This window comes from Homarus americanus, unplaced genomic scaffold (assembly GCF_018991925.1).
Source record: "Homarus americanus isolate GMGI-L3 unplaced genomic scaffold, GMGI_Hamer_2.0 scaffold36734, whole genome shotgun sequence".
Taxonomy (NCBI): domain Eukaryota; kingdom Metazoa; phylum Arthropoda; class Malacostraca; order Decapoda; family Nephropidae; genus Homarus; species Homarus americanus.
This window is the reverse complement of record NW_024733126.1, coordinates 4,029,032-4,048,159: the sequence shown is the minus strand read 5'-3', so window position 1 is coordinate 4,048,159 and position 19,128 is coordinate 4,029,032.

Below are 19,128 nucleotides of genomic sequence, written 5' to 3'. Positions count from 1 at the left end.
TCATTACCTACTAACACTTCGGTACCACCTGCCAACACATTCAGCCATCCCCTGCCATGCCATCACTTCGTTACAACCTGCCAACACTTTCAGTCATCATCTGCCAACACTCTAATTACCACCTACCAATGCGGCCATCACCATCTGTCCACACTTCCAGTCACCACCTGCCCACATTCTAATTACCACATGCCAACACTTCCAGTCATCACCTGCCAACACCTCGGCATCACCTGACAACACCACCAGTCACCACCTGCCAACACTTCCAGTCACTTCTAGCCAACATTACCAGTTACCTACTGCCCACCCTTCCAGTTACTCTCTGCCCATACTTCCAGTCACCACCTGCTCACACTCTAATTACCACCTGTCAACACGTGTAGTCATCACCTGCCAACACCTCGTCACCACCTAACCACACCAACAGTAACCACCTGCCCACACTTCCACTCACCACTTGCTAACAATTTAGCACCACCAGCCAACACACCAGTCAACACCTGCCAATACAACCATTCATCACCTACCAATACCAACCATCACCGCCTGCCCACATTTCCAGTCACCACCTGCCATCACCACCACTGGCCACCTGGCAATACCACCATTTACCATCTGCCCACACCAGCACATTCACCACCTGCTAACATCACAATTCGACACCTACCAACACTTCTATTCACCACCTGTCAACACTTCTTGTCACCACCTGCCAACACCACAAGTCCCTACCTAACCACACGTCTAGTCATCACCTTCAAGAACCACGTCACCACCTGCCACCATTTCTAGTCATCACCTGCCAACACTTTCAGTAACCACCTGCCAATACCAATGGCCAACACCTTCTAATAATTTCAGTCACCAACAGTCAAATCTTTCAGTCACCACTTGCCAACACCAACATTCACCACCACCCGCCAACACTTCCCTTCGCCATCGGCCCCTACTAGGCAGTCCCGTTTACACCCAACTCCTATCGCTCAAATATCCATCCAACCTATGTTTGAAGCTATCCAGCGTATTTGAGTTAATGATGGTGTCTGGTAACTTGTTCCACATACATACATACATAAAATGCTAGTGACAGGGTGGAAGGAGGTTCAGGGGAAGGATAAAAAGAGGATTGAAGTGAATTTTAGGAGGAGAGAATAGGTGCAGTGGCTAAACACCGCTTGCGTGAGGGAGTTTAAGTTGGCGGCAGCAGCAACTCGCCTGGACGCGGCGAGGAGGCGGCAGGACAGAGTCAGGTTAGCGTCAGGTGCGTGTTGGGTTGGGCCATGGTTTCTCAGTGCTTGGTCGGCTTGATTGTGTGTGTTGTTTTCTTGTTTGGAGGAAATGTCTTGGTCTTCTGTCTTGGTATTCTTCTTAGCTTGAAGTTGATTTTCTTCTAACTCTCCTCCTCTTCTTGCTATCTTGAAGTGTCCATTCATTCGTGTTTGGGTCTTGTTGTTTCATCCACTATTCTATTTTTAAACCAATATTTACCTATCTCGCGCCTAAATCTAATTTTTTCTAACTTAAAACCACTGCTACGCGTTCGCTCCTGGTTGGATAGTTTGAGTACCTTTGCTATATCACCTTTGTTGCCCTGACTTCCATCTATACACCTCGATCATATCGCCCCTCACTCTACGCCACTCGAGGGAGTGCAAATTACAATGCTTTAACCTGTCTCTGTACTCAAGATTCCTAATGCCCGGGATTAGTCTTGTCATTCTCCTCTGAACTGTGTAATCCAGGTAAGGTCTCACAAGCGCAAGATATAGTTTTAAGATAACTTCGTTACTCTTGTAACTAACACTCCTTTGTATGAATCCAAGTACTTTGTTCGCCTTGTTTCGAGCAAATACACTTTGTTGACTTGATTTAAGATTCCTACTTACCATTACTCCCAAATCTTCCTCACAGTCGGATTTCTCTCCAACAACATTGTTCATCTGATATCTGGTTTCTCTCTTTACATCTCCTAGACAAAGTACTTTACATTTGTCCACATTAAATTTCATCTTCCATTTTTTTCAGACCATGTTAAAAATTTTTTTAGATCTTTTTGTAGTTTTGCGTAGTTCCTCAGATTTAATTACACGCCCTATTTTAGTATCGTCAGCAAATTAAGTTGCTGACTACGCCTACATATATATGTCGCTTATGTATATAATAAATAGTAATTGTCCAAGTACTGAGCCTTGGGGGTACTCCACTAGTGACGTTACCCCAATCGGATTTAGTGCCGTTAATGCTTACTCGCTGTTTCCTGTCCTGTAACCATGACCTAATCCATTTTAGAACATCTCCAATTCCATGAGCCTCCACGTATCATATTGGTCTTTCGTGGAGGATTCTGTCGAAGGCTATGGTATCGAGGGGAACGTTTTAAATTGGATAAAATCATGGCTCGCCGATAGAACGCAGAGGGTCAGCGTAGATGGTGTTAAATCTGAGTGGGGCCGTGTAACCAGTGGGGTTCCCAGGGGACAGTACTAGGCCCACTCTTGTTCATACTCTACATAAACGATCTAGATACTGGGATCAGCAGTGACATAAGCAAGTTTGCGGATGACACCAAAATAGGGCGGCAAATTAATTCACGGCAGGATGCAAATGCATTACAGGAGGATCTAAATAAACTGCAGGGGTGGTCTGAAAAATGGCAAATGAAATTCAACACCAGCAAGTGCAGCGTACTTAATATTGGAAGAACAAATACTTATAATGTATACAGCCTTAACAACATCAACCTAGAGAAGTCGACTTGTGAAAGAGACCTAGGGGTACTTGTAAGCCCGGACCTACGGCCTAGATAACAGTGCGTTAATGTTCGAAATAAGGCAAACAGAGTATTGGGTTTTATATCTAGAAGTGTAAGTAACAAGAGTGCAGAGGTCTTATTGCAACTATAACTTGCGATAGTCAGGCCGCACCTCGATTATACGGTTCAGTTCTGGTGCCCCTATTATAGAATGGATATAAATTCACTAGAGTCGGTGCAGCGAAGAATGACAAAAATGATTCCGGGACTTAGAAACCTTCCATATCAGGATAGGTTAAAGAAACTTAACTTGCTTTCCCTAGAAATACGAAGAATGCGGGGAGATATGATAGAAGTATTTAAGTGGTGAAAGGAATCAATAAAGGGGATATAGATAAAGTTCTTATAATATCCGAGCAGGATAGGACTCGGAGCAACGGATTCAAGTTGGATAAGTTTAGGTTTAGGAGGGAGATAGGAAGAAACTGGTTCACAAATAGGGTGGTGGACGAGTGGAACAAGCTTAGCAACTTTGTAGTAAGTGCGGGAACTCTGGAAAGTTTCAAAAGGAGGCTAGATAGATTCATGGATGATAGAGAATGGTAGTAACTCTCGACAGGAACTGCCATGCACAGTAGGGTGTGTCATAGGAGGGAAGGTCAGCTTCAATATTTTGCAACCTTTTGCTAGGTAAATTTTAGCGTGAAATTTATCGAAAATCTAACGTACAGCTGCATTAGTGCATTACAATTAAATAGTGAACATTGCTTTCTGACTTCATTCTTTAACACCCCAACTAACAATATTTTTTTCTGTTTCAGATTCTGATGCATTTATAAGTTGATAATATTTGCGATGGCTGCTTGTGTCAGGACGAGGAACCAAAAATCCAGCCATCTCAGTCACTATCTTGGGTCTGGGAGAGAGCTCCTGAAGTCGGAGTTGCCTACATTGAGAGATGCTTTGAGATACGGTGTTTTAATCAGGCAAATCAGTGAAAAGAACCAAAGAACTTACACAAACAAAGACATTGCCAGTGATATGACCAAAGCTGTCTTGGCACAGTACACTCTGGCTAACGCTCAGTTCAAGCCTCCAGTCATAACAAGTCAGAAGAAGATTAGTGAGAGACTGCTAGCCAGTTGGGAAAAGGCAAGAGATATCTCTCTTGGGAGAGGAAAACTTGCAGTTAAGGACAGCTTTGCCAAGCAACTGGACCAGTTATTTGACATAATTACTTGCAAGTGCCCAATTGTTCTCTGTCCTGAGTTTGGATGCGATCGTGACTGTAAATCCGAGGCCCACATCTCCTGTATTTGCAAGCGTGAACTGAAGATTCCTGTGATCGAACTGGCATTTGTCAAAGCACAGAGAGAGAAGACTGGCAGTATAGGGGCTCTCATGATTTCTAGCCAAGATATTCCGGAGTCCAAGAGACAGGAGGCTGCCACAGAGAGACAGAAGAGGAGAAGAGTTGCCGAGGAAAAGAGACTTGAGAAGGCCCAGGGTGAGGTAAAAAAGGCCGATGAGTGGAGTCAAGCTGATTCAGAGTTTAATGACTTCCCCATGGCTGATCCGAGTGCTGACCAGGAGAATGGTGACTTTGTCCCTAACCCAGAAAATAATGATCCCAAACCTTCCAGGCATAAGATTCGAAATAGGAAAGATATCCCGAGCATAGCTCTGGCCAGCATGCGACACCACACTGATCTCAGAGAAACTGCAGAGATAGCAACAGCTGCCTGGATTGACTGTGGTTTGATAACACCTGATGATGTTCACCTGGTGATAGATCATAAGAAAGTAAGGAGAGCTCAGGAGAAACTTGTCAGTAACCTAGAAGAGGAGTTTGATAAGGGGATAAGAGAAAATGGAATCAATTGTTTGTTCTTTGATGGGAGAAGGGATGACACTAAAGTGTTCATGAAAGTTGGAGATTCTGACAAGTTGTTCCCTGCCATGGTGAAGGAGGAACACTACTCCTGCTGCAGTGAACCAGGAGGGAAGTATTTGTGGCATTTCACTCCAGAGAAAGATGACATCAGGAAACCAGCTGAGATAGTGGCAGATAACATTGTGAACTGGCTCAGAGAGAGGAACGTAGACCAGACCCTGCAGGCCATTGGAGGGGACAGCACCAACACGAACACAGGGTGGCAAGGGGGGTCATACAGTGGATAGAGCGGAAGATTGGGAGGAAGCTGGTCTGGATTGTTTGTGACCTCCACACCAACGAGTTGCCACTCAGACATCTGATCCAGGAGCTGGATGGCAAGACTCTTTCAAACAACAGATGGTCTGGTCCTCTTGGCAAGATGCTGGACTCTGCCACTGAGTTATAAATAAATCCGAGCTTTGAAAAAATCACAGTTGGCCCTCCACTCGTTGAGCTTGCACATACTGTCATTGACGACCTGAGTACTGACCAGTACTATGGTTACATGATTAGCAGTGCCATCAAAACTGGGGTCATGCCTGATAGACTTGCTTACCTGCAGATAGGTCCAGTCTCACATTCTAGGTGGCTCACAACGGCTCTGAGGTTCTGCAGAATTTGGGTCGCTCATCATAAACTGAAAGGGAACCAGCTTCACAACCTGAGACTTATTGTCCAATTCATCGTGAGTGTCTACTTGCCAAATTGGTTCAACACCAAGGTCAAGTCATCGTTCTCCGAAGGTCCGAGGCATGTTCTCTTCCAGCTTGAGCTCCTGAGGAGTCAGCCAAGGAAGGTTGTTCAGATTGTGGAGCAGACTGTGAGGAGATCTTCCTGGTATGCTCATCCCGAGGCAGTTCTGCAGACAATGCTCTGCAGTAAGGATGAGGAGGAGAGAAGAGTGGCAGTCAAAAAGATCTTGGATATGAGACTTATGAGAGGATCTGGGCATGACGAATCAGTTGGTGACGATTCCTTCAGGGTCAGGAAGACTCCTGAAGTCAATCTAGGTGCCAAGACCCTCACTGATCTCATAGATCTGGATAACATCCAGGCTGACAGTGAGCCCCCTCTTACCTGTAGCCTCACCAATGTTCAAGTCAGAGCTTTCCTGGACAACCCCATGCATGTCCCTGCCTGGCCCTCGCACACCCAGAGTATAGAGCGTTGTGTACAGCAAGTGAGCGAGGCCAGCAGTCACGTGTACAGCCAGGAGAGGAGGGAAGGCTACATCCGAGCTCAGGTGGTCAGCAGGGAGGTGATGAGTAGAAACAGAAGCAAGAAAGACATGTTCTCTATGGTGTGCAGCAACACCGGGTCGTAGTAGTAAAACCGGTTTTTGTATTTGATGATTTTGTTTTCTAAAGGAATATTAAATTTAATAAATGTGTCAAGATCATTCGTTTCACTATTCTGGATAAATTAACCTGATACATTTACTTTACTTTAAATAAGCTATTTAGTGGTGTTGGTAAAAGGGTGGGAATACTGAATTTTCATAAGATTTCAAGTTAAAATTTACCTAGCAAAAAATGAAAACTTTTCAAATCTGAAGATATCACATGATTCTGCACATAGAACTGCATCATTAATACCATGGGCCGATTTTTCAAACTCAAAAAAAAAAAATTCGCCTCCGTATGACACACCTTAATGCACAGGCCAAACGGCCTATTGCAGACTCCTTATTTTCTTATGATCTCATGTTCTTATAATTGTGCTTGTCGTCCACTCATTCGAAAACAGTTGAAAAGAGTGTTAATATATTAGTCAGACAAGAACGCCCACTTGTGAAGCCATGTTGGGAATCATTGATCAACTTGTGCTTCGCTAGGTGATTTCGAATAGAGTTTGAAATTATTGCTTCCTGCAATTTGCCTACAATTGATGTTTAACTGATTAGACAGTAGTTAGAGGATAGTAATCTATCTGCCTTCTTGAAAATCGGTATCACATTCGCTATCCTCCAGGATTCTGGCACTACGCCCGTTTTTAATGACATGCTAAACAAATTGGCAAAGGGCATACTAAGCTCTTCCTTACATTCCTTTAATACTCTGGCAAATAACTCATCGGAACCTGGTGACTTATTAGGCTTTAGCTTGTCTATTTGCTTACTAACATCGTTACTTGTCACTACTATCTCGCTTAATTTATTTCCTTCACTATCGGTGCCTCGGGTATCATGTTTAAATTTTCGGTGGTGAAAACTGTTGAAAAATATCTACCAATACTTCCAGTCATCACCTGCCAACACCTTGTCACCATCTGTCTACACCACCAGTCACCACCTGCCAACACCACCAGTCACCACCTGCCAATACTTCCAGTTATCATTTACTAACACCACCAGACACCACCTGCCAACCCTACCAGTCATTACCTGCCAACACATCCATCTACCACTTTCCAAAACTTCTTGTCGCCATCTTCCCACACTCCATTTTACGATTTTTCAACACTTCCATCACCACCTGCCAACATCACAATTCACCACCTACCAACACTACCATTCACAACCTGCCCACACTTCCAGTCACCACCTGCCCACACTTCTAATTACCACCTCCCAACATGTCCAGTCATCACCTGTCAACTGTTCCAGTCACCTCCTGCCCACATTTCCAGTCATCATCACCTGCCAACACTTTCAGTCATTACCGCAAACACTTCAGTTCCAACTGCCAACACTTTGTCAACACCAGCCAACACTTCGTCACTACCTGCCAACACTTCCACTCATCACCTGCCAGCACTTCGGTACCACCTGCCAACACTTCATCACCACCTGCCAACATTTTCAGTTATCACCTGCCAAAACTTTCAGTCATCACCTGTCAACACTTTCAGTCATCATCTGTCAACACCCCAGTCATCACCTGTAAATAATTCGTTACCACCTACCAACACTTCCAGTCATCACCTGTCAACACTTTCAGTCATCACCTGCTAACATCCCCAGTCATCACCTGCCAACACTTCGTTACTACCTGCCAACGCTTTCTGTCATCACCTGCCAACACCTCCAGTCATCACTTGCCAACATTTCATCACCAACTGCCATCACTTCCACTCATCACCTGCCAACACTTCGTTACCACGTGCTAACAGTTTCAGTCATCACCTGCCAACACCCTCAGTCATCACTTGCCAACACTTCCCTGTTGACAATATTCACTCTTAAACCAAAAATTTCTGCAACATCACATTGATCAAAATTCCTCCTCCTAACAGAAGGCCATTAAATACAGTACATCTCCATCAAACCCAAATAGAGAGATAATTAATCATGTATCCCCATTTGTAATCTAAACGTTCATAATAGTTATGTCATGTGATTGGATCCGTCTCTTGACACCTCCCTCTTGTCCTCAGTTTCCTCCTCTCTCAGGTCGATGTTCTTCCTGTCTCTCATAACCACGTCCCTCCAACTCAATACTTGTCCTCCCTCTGATCGACTGTCTTCCCCATCCTTCCTTTCGTCGGTGCTACCTAACATGATCGAACCATCTTAGCTTTGTCTCTCCCATTCTATATCCCCGCAACTGAAACAGTGTGGACGTTTAATGGGAGTATCTTTTTATGGTAAAGTACACCTTTAAATAGAAGGTTAATTCGTATACAAACTTCTATTAAGTATGGAATAGCTTTGTAGTAAAGACACGTAAAGACAGTTTCAGAGAAATCATTATCATATCTGCATGGTCTTTGTTGAGCGGCTGTATAAAAAAAACGATTAAATTGTAAAAAATGTGAGTTAATGTTGACCCCCAAAAAACGGAAGGTACAGTAAGAGGTTAAAAGAAGACATGAGGAAAACTCAGTTGGAAGACAGATTCGCGAGAGGTTATAAAGGGAATATTTTAGTGGCTGCCTCAACACGGAAAAAAATGAAAAAAATCCCGGAAAAATCCAAATCAAACAAAATTAACAAAAAAAAGTGCGGAGGAATTTTTGGGTAATGGAGTATTTGTCTCATGCTCACAGAATTTGAAGTATGGACAACTAGGAGTATCTTTGACAAATTTACTGCTGTATCTATAAGCACGTCGCATCTCAAAAGCTGTACAACTACTACACAAAAATGTTCATTTATATTGTACGTTACTTTTCTTCCAACATCGACTATTTTGAAAAAAAATACCAGCAATTATTGTGATAGTTTTGCAAAATAACTTACAAACAGACACAACCTAACCTAACCTTGCGCTTGAATAAAGTTAGGTTAGGTCTGAATTAGAACAGGATCACGAGCTACCAATCACGGTGGTACTACCGCCTGGGAAGATATTGGAAGCATAATGTATTGTCTAATGGTAGACCCTGCTACCACATGGCATCACAAAAATTGTGACCAAGTCCCAGGTCGCTGATCTGACTTTCTGCCTCATTTACACACAATTGCAGGGGTCTCAATTGTTGCTCTTACTTTTGACAACACAACATACACAAGTATTGTTTCTCACTTTTGATCTTTTTTTTTTTTTGTATATCTTTATGGTTCTTTTTATTATTATTATTATTATTATTATTATTATTATTATTATTATTATTAGTGTTATTATTACTATTATCACTATTATTTTATTATCAATTTTGTATTTTAAATTTTGTTTGCTATGAATTATTATTATTATTATTATTATTATTATTATTATTATTATTATTATCATTATTATTACATTTTCGCCCCTGAGGCCCCGATGTGGGTCAGTTATCAATGCCCGGGTGGGCTAATTCCCGGAGAAAAAAACAAAAAACCTAAACCTAACCTAACCTAACCTAACTTAACTTAACCTACCCAAAGCTAACCTAACCTATCCTACCGACTGGATTTTTGGCCCGTTCGCAAATTGGCCGGTCATTTTGCAAATTAACCGGATTCCCAAAAAACCCTATACTGTATACAGTACACAGTATATGCACACATGTCTAAATATACACAGGAATGACAAGTAAACTATCCACAGAAACAGGTACAACAGTCACAGAAAAAAGTCGTGTTACAGTTACCTTGACTTTATATTCCGAAACCCAAGACGAAGAATTTTGCTAAGTTCCCCGTCAGTGACAGAGATGTTTCGAGGTTTGAGTATCAACCCCCAAAATTAGTCTGTTTACCAACACATCGCAAGATGCATGTGTGTACACTGGCATTTCTCGATGTTGGAAAAGTCATTTACTTATCAAAGCAATCAAGTGTGATTACAGGGGGTATGTATTTCTCAGTGTGATTTTTGATAATATGTATTTTTTTCATTCACTCTTTTTAGACTTTACCGGCGTGACATCATTAGAAGTTATCAATAGTCACTGACGCCGTCCAGAGAGGGCGGAGAGGGGAAGAGCTGGTGGGTGGGTGCCTTCCATACCAGCTCACAATATTACAAATACTTATGTTTATTTTCTTACTGTATTCATTGTATATAATAACCAATTACTAATAGTTATTATAATTTTATTCAGGTAGTGCAAAGACTTGATCAAGGTTGACATCTGACCCAGCTCAGTTGACCTCTGACCTAGCTTGGAGAAGGTCGTGCCCCAAAGTGCTCCCGTTAGAGACCAAGGAAAATGGCCGCCTTGGATCGTTGTGTCGTGGGGAAAGACGACCTCCTTGCCACTCTGTTAAGGCAGCTGGGGCAGTTGAGGAGTGAGGTTGACACTCTAAAGGGGGAGAATGAAGCCCTCAGGACGGAACTCCTTCAGGCAAGTGTCCTGCCTAGCAGGACACCTGCGAAGGAGGAGCAGACGTGGAGAGCGGTTGTCTCCAAGGGGACTAGGATCAGGCTCAGGAAAGCTGACCAGGGTGTGGAGTGTAGTAACCCTTACCAGGTGCTATAGGAAGCTGGCGAGGAAAGGAAGAGGCAGGACGGTATGGATCAAGGAGAGGAAAGGGCAGTTGTACAAACCCTGCCCACAGGTAAGGTCGTGATAGTTGGGGACAGCCAGGTGAGGTTTGTAGATAGGGTTTTTTGTGCGAGAGATAGGAAACGTAGGACTTGGATGTGTTTTCCTGGGGCTGGGATAGGGCATGTAGCCGAGAGGTTAGACAGGGTTTTGTCAGGGGAGGGTACCAATCCAGTAGTGTGTCTTAGTGTGGGAGGAAACGACATAGGTAAGGTTAGGAGTGAGGAACTTTTCAAGAGGTATAGGGAGGCGCTGGGGAAGATTAGAGATAGGGGAGGGATCCCGATAGTATGTGGTGTCTTGCCTAGAAGAGGGGTTGGTCGTGAATGGCTGTCCAGGGCAATTGCTATAAATCGCCGACTGGAAAAACATTGTGCAAACAATGGTTGGGCATTCATTGATAACTGGCAACGATTCTATGGCAACGACTACCTGTAATGTCGCGACGGAGTACACTTGTCTCGTGAAGGGGTAAAGACGTTGTCTGCATCCCTGGAGCGTGAAATTGTCACTCCGAAGGGGGGGTTTCGCCAGTAGAGAGAGGTCGGGGAAAGTGGGAGTCAAAAAACAAGCAGGTCCTGGGAAGTAAAATTAGTTGCTCAGGACAAGGGGTAAAACAGGACCAGGGAAGGGTAGGTTTAAATGTATACTATGCAAACAGTAGGAGCGTTAGAAATAAAATAGACTTGCTGAGAGCGGTTGTATGTACCGAGAATGTAGACGTCATAGCAATCACCGAAACTTGGATGAATCTGGCGAGCAAAAATTTTGTATCAGAGTACCACATAGAAGGGTACAACCTTTTTCACAAGGACAGGGAAGGTAGGAAGGGGGGAGGGGTCGCACTCTTCGTCAAGGATACATTAAAATGTTGTATTAATAATTCAATAAAGGGTGAAATAGGAACCGAGTCTGTGTGGGTAGAAATCACGGAAGGAAGAGAAAAACTAATTATGGGAGTGATTTACAGGCCCCCAAGTCTTGGCAAAGAAGCAGCTCAGCCCATATGGCAGGAAATGAGTAGGGCAGCAAAATATAACAACCTATGCATTATGGGGGATTTCAACTTCAGAAATATTGACTGGGACAACATTGTAGGCGACTATGAATCTGAAGACTTCCTAGACGCAGTACAGGACAATTTTTTGAAACAACTAATTACAGAACCTACTAGAGGTGACAATATATTAGACCTAGTATTAACAAATAAAGAAAATATTATCAGAGATATCACAGTAGGGGAAGAACTAGGTAACAGTGATCACAGAGAAATCAGGTTCACCCTAAATTGGGAAACGAAAAACAATGACAATATGGTCAGAGTCCCAAACTTTCGGTGGGCGGATTATCAGGGGTTAAGAAGGTACCTAGGTGAGGTCACCTGGGAACAGTCACGTCAGTTACCAGGAGGAAGGGGTGAGGTCATAGATGACACAACAATTGATCATGACTATAATATATACACTAGTATACTACATAAAGCACAAGAACAAAATATACCATACAGAAAAATTAGGTCAAATAAGAATGAGCCAAGGTGGATGACCAGAAAACTTAAACACGACATAGGAATAAGGAAAGGAATATATAAGAAATTAAAGGGAGGGGAGGAGCAGCTCAGAAACAGGTATAATGAACTATCTAGGAATATTAAGAAAAATGTAAGGAAAGCAAAGAGAGACTATGAAATCAAAATAGCAAGAGAATCCAAGGCGAATCCCAAGGGATTTTTCCAGGTATATAGGACAAAGGTCAAGCACAAAGTTGGGCCTTTAAAGCCAGGGAGGGGAGAAGTGATAAATGGCAGTGAAGAAATAAGCAAAGCATTGAACAGCTACTTCTTATCAGTTTTCACAGAAGAAATTTGAGATGAAATTCCAGAGGTGGAACTGATATTTAAGGGAAAGGAAGAAGAGAAATTAAAGAATATCACTATCAGAAAAGAGGATGTTCTTAAGAAGATAAATAAACTAAAGAACACAAAATCCCCAGGGCCGGATGAAATTTTCCCTCGAGTCTTGAAAGAGTGTAGGGAACAGATTAGCGGACCCCTCGTAAACTTATTTACAAAATCCTTAGACACTGGAGTTGTGCCAGACTTGTGGAAACAGGCAAATGTAGTACCCATATTCAAAAAGGGAGACAGACCATCAGCGTCAAATTACCGGCCGATCAGTTTGACGTCAGTAGTGGGGAAATTTCTTGAATCAATTCTAGCAGATAGCATCCGATCGCATCTAGAGAAAAGCAAATTAATCTACGACTCTTAACATGGGTTTACAAAGGGAAAATCTTGTCTAACAAACCTGCTAACGTTTTTTAGGAAAGTCTTCGAGGTAGTAGATAATGACGAAAATTATGATGTTATTTACTTAGACTTTAGCAAAGCATTTGACAGAGTACCGCATCAGAGGCTTCTGAGAAAAATTAAGGCTCATGGTATCGAGGGGAAAGTTTTAAATTGGATAAAATCATGGCTCACCGATAGAACGCAGAGGGTCTGCGTAGATGGTGTTAAATCTGAGTGGGGCCGTGTAACCAGTGGGGTTCCCTAGGGGTCAGTACTAGGCCCACTCTTGTTCATAATCTACATAAACGATCTAGATACTGGGATCAGCAGTGACATAAGCAAGTTTGCGGATGACACCAAAATAGGGCGGCAAATTAATTCAGGCTGGATGCAAATGCATTACAGGAGGATCTAAATAAACTGCAGGGGTGGTCTGAAAAATGGCAAATGAAATTCAACACCAGCAAGTGCAGCGTACTTAATATTGGAAGAACAAATACTTATAATGTATACAGCCTTAACAACATCAACCTAGAGAAGTCGACTTGTGAAAGAGACCTAGGGGTACTTGTAAGCCCGGACCTACGGCCTAGAAAACAGTGCGTTAATGTTCGAAATAAGGCGAACAGAATATTGGGTTTTATATCTAGAAGTGTAAGTAACAAGTGTGCAGAGGTCTTATTGCAACTATATCTTGCGCTAGTCAGGCCGCACCTCGATTATGCGGTTGAGTTCTGGTGCCCCTATTATAGAATAGATATAAATTCACTGAGTCGGTGCAGCGAAGAATGACAAAAATTATTCCGGGACTTAGAAACCTTCCATATCAGGATAGGTTAAAGAAACTTAACTTGCATTCCCTAGAAAGACGAAGAGTGCGGGGAGATATGATAGAAGTATTTAAGTGGGTGAAAGGAATCAATAAAGGGATATAGATAAAGTTCTTATAATATCCGAGCAGGATAGGACTCGGAGCAACGGATTCAAGTTGGATAAGTTTAGGTTTAGGATGGAGATAGGAAGAAACTGGTTCACAAATAGGGTGGTGGACGAGTGGAACAAGCTTAGCAACTTTGTAGTAAGTGCGGGAACTCTGGAAAGTTTCAAAAGGAGGCTAGATAGATTCATGGATGATAGAGAGTGGTAGTAACTCTCGACAGGAGCTGCCATGCACAGGCCAACCGACCTATTGCAGACTCGTTATTTTCTTATGTTTTTATGTTAAGGTGCAAGTGCAGGGGTGTAGACCAATTTTGGGTTTGGACTCGAACCTGGAAGCTTCGCTGTCACTGACGGGGAACTTTACCAAAACTCCTCATCATGATTTTCGGAACGGGGGTGTGTAACGTGACTGTATAGTACATATCCAAACGCTCATATTTTCAATCATGCACAGGTCCATGAGCCAGAAACAGACGTACAGTATACATTCATATAAATATGGTCGACAAAATTAAATATTTTTCTTTATGAAAGAAAAAATTTATTGCTTACTAGAGCATAAACTCGTATGTAGCACCACTGACATGATCTTTCCTGCCCGCCAGATACAGGAAAAACGCAGAAGACAGCGTCGTGACCTGTACATGGATTTCATCGACCTAACCAATGCCTTCGACTCGGTCAACAGGGAAGCCCTCTGGAGGACCCTCAGCCGTTTTGGCTGCCCACCAAAATTCATCGCTATTGTGAGGCAACTCCACGATGGCATGAACGGCAGTGTCCTGCACAACGGCACCCAGTCTAAGTTCTTTCCCATCCAAACGGGCGTTAAACAAGGGTGTGTACTGGCACCAACTCTCTTTTCCATTTTCTTGGCTGCCTTTCTTACTTGTGCCAGTACTAATTTAGTCTGCGGGGTGGACATCGAGTACCGGGAGAAAGGGAGTCTTTTCAACATAAGACGACTCCAGGCAAGAACAAAGGTGTCGGTAGTTTCCATTACTGAACTTCAGTATGCAGACGACCTCGCCCTTGTTGCTCACACTGAACACGACCTACAGGAGATCCTGAACACCTACGCAGATGCGTATGCGCATTTCGGCCTTGAGGTGAATGTGAGTAAGACTCAGATTCTCTTTCAACCTGCCCCAGGTTCAGACACATCTCCACCATCCATCCAGCTTAACGGTACTACCCTCTCTAATGTTACCCACTTTCGGTACCTCGGCTCCACCTGTCCACCACCGCTGACATCGATGAAGAGATTGAGCATCGGATCAGATGTGCATGTACATCGATCAGTGGTCCTCCCCACCCTGCTATATAGCAGTGAGGCATGGGTCACATACAGGAGGCACCTCAAGGCACTTGAAAACTTTCACCAACGCAGTCTACGTTCCATCCTCTGTGTTCGCTGGGAAGACAAGAGAACAAATACCAGTATTATTGCTGACACCAATTGTAGGAGCATCGAGGCTACCATTATCCATGGACAACTACGCTGGACTGGCCATGTTACCCGCATGGACGACAGTAGACTGCCAAAGCAGCTACTTTACAGTCACCTAACGAATAGTAAACGTAACGGCAAGAGGCAACTGAAAAGGTATAAGGATAGTCTTAAGACAAACTTGAAAAACTGCAAAATTGAAAAATTGACCCCCTCACCTGGGAGTCGATTACTCCACATCGTAACGCTTGGAGGAGCACACCAAACGAGAAGGTGTCAGTACTTTCGATTTAGCCCCACTGCAAACCGAGGGAGACAAGCGCCAACGCCGTAAGGACGCTGTCACCGCCCCTCCCGCACTACATGCAGCCCTCCACATGTGCAACGAATGTGAACGACACTTCCGGTCCCGTATCGGGCTCTTTAGTCACCTCAAAACTCACCAACCTAGGTGACATAAGCAGAAAGGCATCACCTAAATGCCTGGTTTGTTCTGGCCAGCTTTTGTTGATTTTTGTGGTTTACCTCTCAGGAAATGGTTGACAGTGGCCAGAGAAGGAGTGCCATCACGGATTTTCCACCTGCTAACCTCACCGGCTTGGGTCCTTCATCGGTCATCAACAGTTAGCAGAGTTTTCGTCGGACATCTCTGGTGACGACACTGACCTGGTGAGGACAATCCTGTGGACCCCCAACGGCAGACAGGCCTTCAATAAGTGAAACAGGCCTGTCTAGTCACCTGTCCTCGCCGTTTTACCCAACCTTGCAAGGGTTTGCAGACTATATGCTGTTATGGGTGTGGGGATAAGCTGCTGGGATGTGGTGGAGGGCGGTTGGCTCGTCAGTGTTGCTGGCGTTTCTCTCTGATTACTGGCGGCATTTCGCCACTGAGAGTTGGAGCTGTTGGCGTGGTTTTGGGCGATGTCTAAGTTGAGGTTTTTTCTCGTGGGCATAGACTTTCTGTATGTATATTATGTATGCTGTATATGTTATGTATGTGCTCCATTTATGCTATTTATTGGCCTGGCTTGTAGCGTGTGGCAATGTATTTATCAATGTCACATGTCAATTAATGTGCCTGGCGACATGTGAAGCTGCTAATGTATCTCTTGCCGCGTCTGTCTATAGGCGGTTGACGGCGAACAGGTTGACGGTACTCCTTGTGTACATATCTCTTATCAGTAAATAGAACCTACAAAATCTATACAGGTGTTTGTGTTTCGCTCCTGTATATTGAACTATTGCAGAACATTGAACATGGCGCAGTGTGTACTTTTACTGGATAATTACAGTGACAGTGCAAAGTTTGGTGGAAGGCGACTTATGGACCCCTTACCCTTGTCAGCCGTGGCCGTCCACCCATCCTCGAGGAATTGCTTAACTTTGAGGCAGTGTCAGTGACAGTGATTTTCAAGAAGTGTTTAGTGCATTGTGTGTTTCGTGCCATTCATGTGTGACCTTGTTCTAAGAGTTCCAAGGTACACAGCATGTTCTGGGCATTTGTAAGAGAGTAGACCTCAAGTACTCTCCTCGCAAACCTGGAGGGTAACTGCCGCTAATGATGCGTCCACCCCCTCTCTAGTGTCGTCTCCACACCCTTCACAGCTCGAGGAGACCGCTCTCCTGCCTGGGACACACACACACACGTACACACACTGACGCATTGATTTCCTTATATATTTTTTATATATAATCTACTTATCTGTGTTTTAATTAATTTTTGTCTGAAATCTTGTTTGATACAGGCTGACCGGTCCTTTTGATTTGAGCACAATACACAGATTAAATGGTTTATCTCATGCCTTCCACGTGGCCGTGGACCCAGCCTCCGGATGAGTCAGTGGGATGATAGCTCGTGGAGATGGATGACCAGGCTGGCCAGGGCTCAGCTCCAAACATCGGCACTGGCCTTCACCTCGTGTTCAGCGTTGTCTCCAGAGATAATTGCTTTAATAGAGTTTATGAGAGAGATGAAAGGCGCGAGAATGAAACTAACAGACGTGTGGCGGATGAACACAGAGGCAAGCAGAGGGGCGAACGGACCACCAGAGATTGGAAGACAGTGCACGGTTTGAAGCGATATCTCGCCTCACTGTTAACTAAACCCTGGCTCTAACTCTCCGGTACTGATGGTTCCGAATACCTCATCAATGCTTCCTTCCGCCCCAGCCCCACTAAAGCAGCTTCAATGCCGCCCATCTTGAAGCCTGATGTGAATTTCCAGACTTTTCGTGAATGGCAGCGATGGTGGATATGATTATTCTGGTGGATCTCCAGGTTTTGTCAGGCCTAAACAACTCATCCAGCTGCGTATGTGCCTGTCGCTTAGAGTTCAGCGTGTCTTAGAACATCGCTGCAGGTACCTCCGACCTCTTCGCTGTCTGTAGGGAGGTACTGGACATTCTCAACGGCACATCGAAGGAGAAGGAAGAAACCGCGCAGGAGGGTTGTTTAGCTGCAGACAGATGGAGGGTGAGACGCCTTTTATGTACGTCTTGAGAGCTTCGGAAGAATGGATATATGTCTAAACCCACCACCATCAGTGCGAGGAGACAGTTGAAGCAGTGTGATCCTGATGGGTGTTGGGACGAGAACGTCGGCGCCTCCTCCTCGACTCTTCTCTTTTCTCACAAGGATGTGTTGACGATATGCCTCTATGGGGCTGCCAGGTGTTTGCTGCTCTGCCATCCGGAAACTCCCCTACTGCTGTACGGGCTGTGTCCCGGTACAAGAAGGACAAGAGTCTGCTCTACTCATCGCGCCCACCACGTCCCGCCAGTTCATTTAACCTTTCTTTCTTTAGTAAGCAGCACAGAACACAGGCGTGTCCAGCTGCTGAATCTACTACATACAACAGTTGTGACCGTAAGGACCACTGGTCCTCTGGTACGGTTGCCCAGCCAAACGCGTCCAGTGCAATGTTTGCGGGTCATGTCTGAGCCGCTCAAGTGTTGCCCTTTCAACAAACCCAAGGACAGCGTCGGCGAGCTTCAGCTCCCTTCCACCAGGGCCGCTCACAGTCCTTAATCCGAAGCATGACTGACCCTGGACAGCGCTCGAGCCATAATAGGAATGTGTGCTCCCCCACGTCCCAGGACCGAAGTCCCCAGTACATCAGTGTCATTGTGATCTCATGATGTCATCCGTGTTTCAGATGTTGCCCGACACGCGGCGCTGATGCTACAATCATCAGTCCCCAACATTTTGCTTGGCTGGGCTCTCTCAGAGGCGATCTAGGACCGACCCCCAAGGATCTCCGCTTTAGGCAGATGGTTCCAAGATGGCCCGGCCCTGGGTTCCTCAAGCACAAGTCTTGGCAGCGGCGGTGTCGAGCGCGGATTGATGTGTAACGGTGCGTCGTCTTTCTGCAGCCTAGAGGTTGGCGTCATCTCTCAGGACTTCCCATATTGACGGGGTAGAGGGGAGCGGCAGCTGCCGCCCTACCCTCTTGCGGTGATTTGCAACATCTGGTGCAGAGTCACCGTGGAGCTAAGCCACCAAACGACGTGCACGACAGACTGTGTTCTGGCCGGCATCAACTCCGACATCTCCATATTTGTCGTGCGTGTGAGCCTGCCGTATTACAAGCAGCCAGCAGCAAGGAACCATCTCAGAGTGACGACAACCCCACCCGCCCTTTGAGTCTGTGTCAGCCGACTTTTCTCTGTGTCAGGAAAGTCCTTCGCTATTTATCATCGACCGTCTCTCTGGTTGGCCGGTTGTCATCAAGTGAGTATCTTTAAGTTCGCCACTATTCAGTTCTAGCCGGGACTTTGCTGTTCCTCGACCGGTGGGGAGTCCGGCATGTGTTGTCATCGCCCATTCCCGCAGTCCAGCGGCCACGT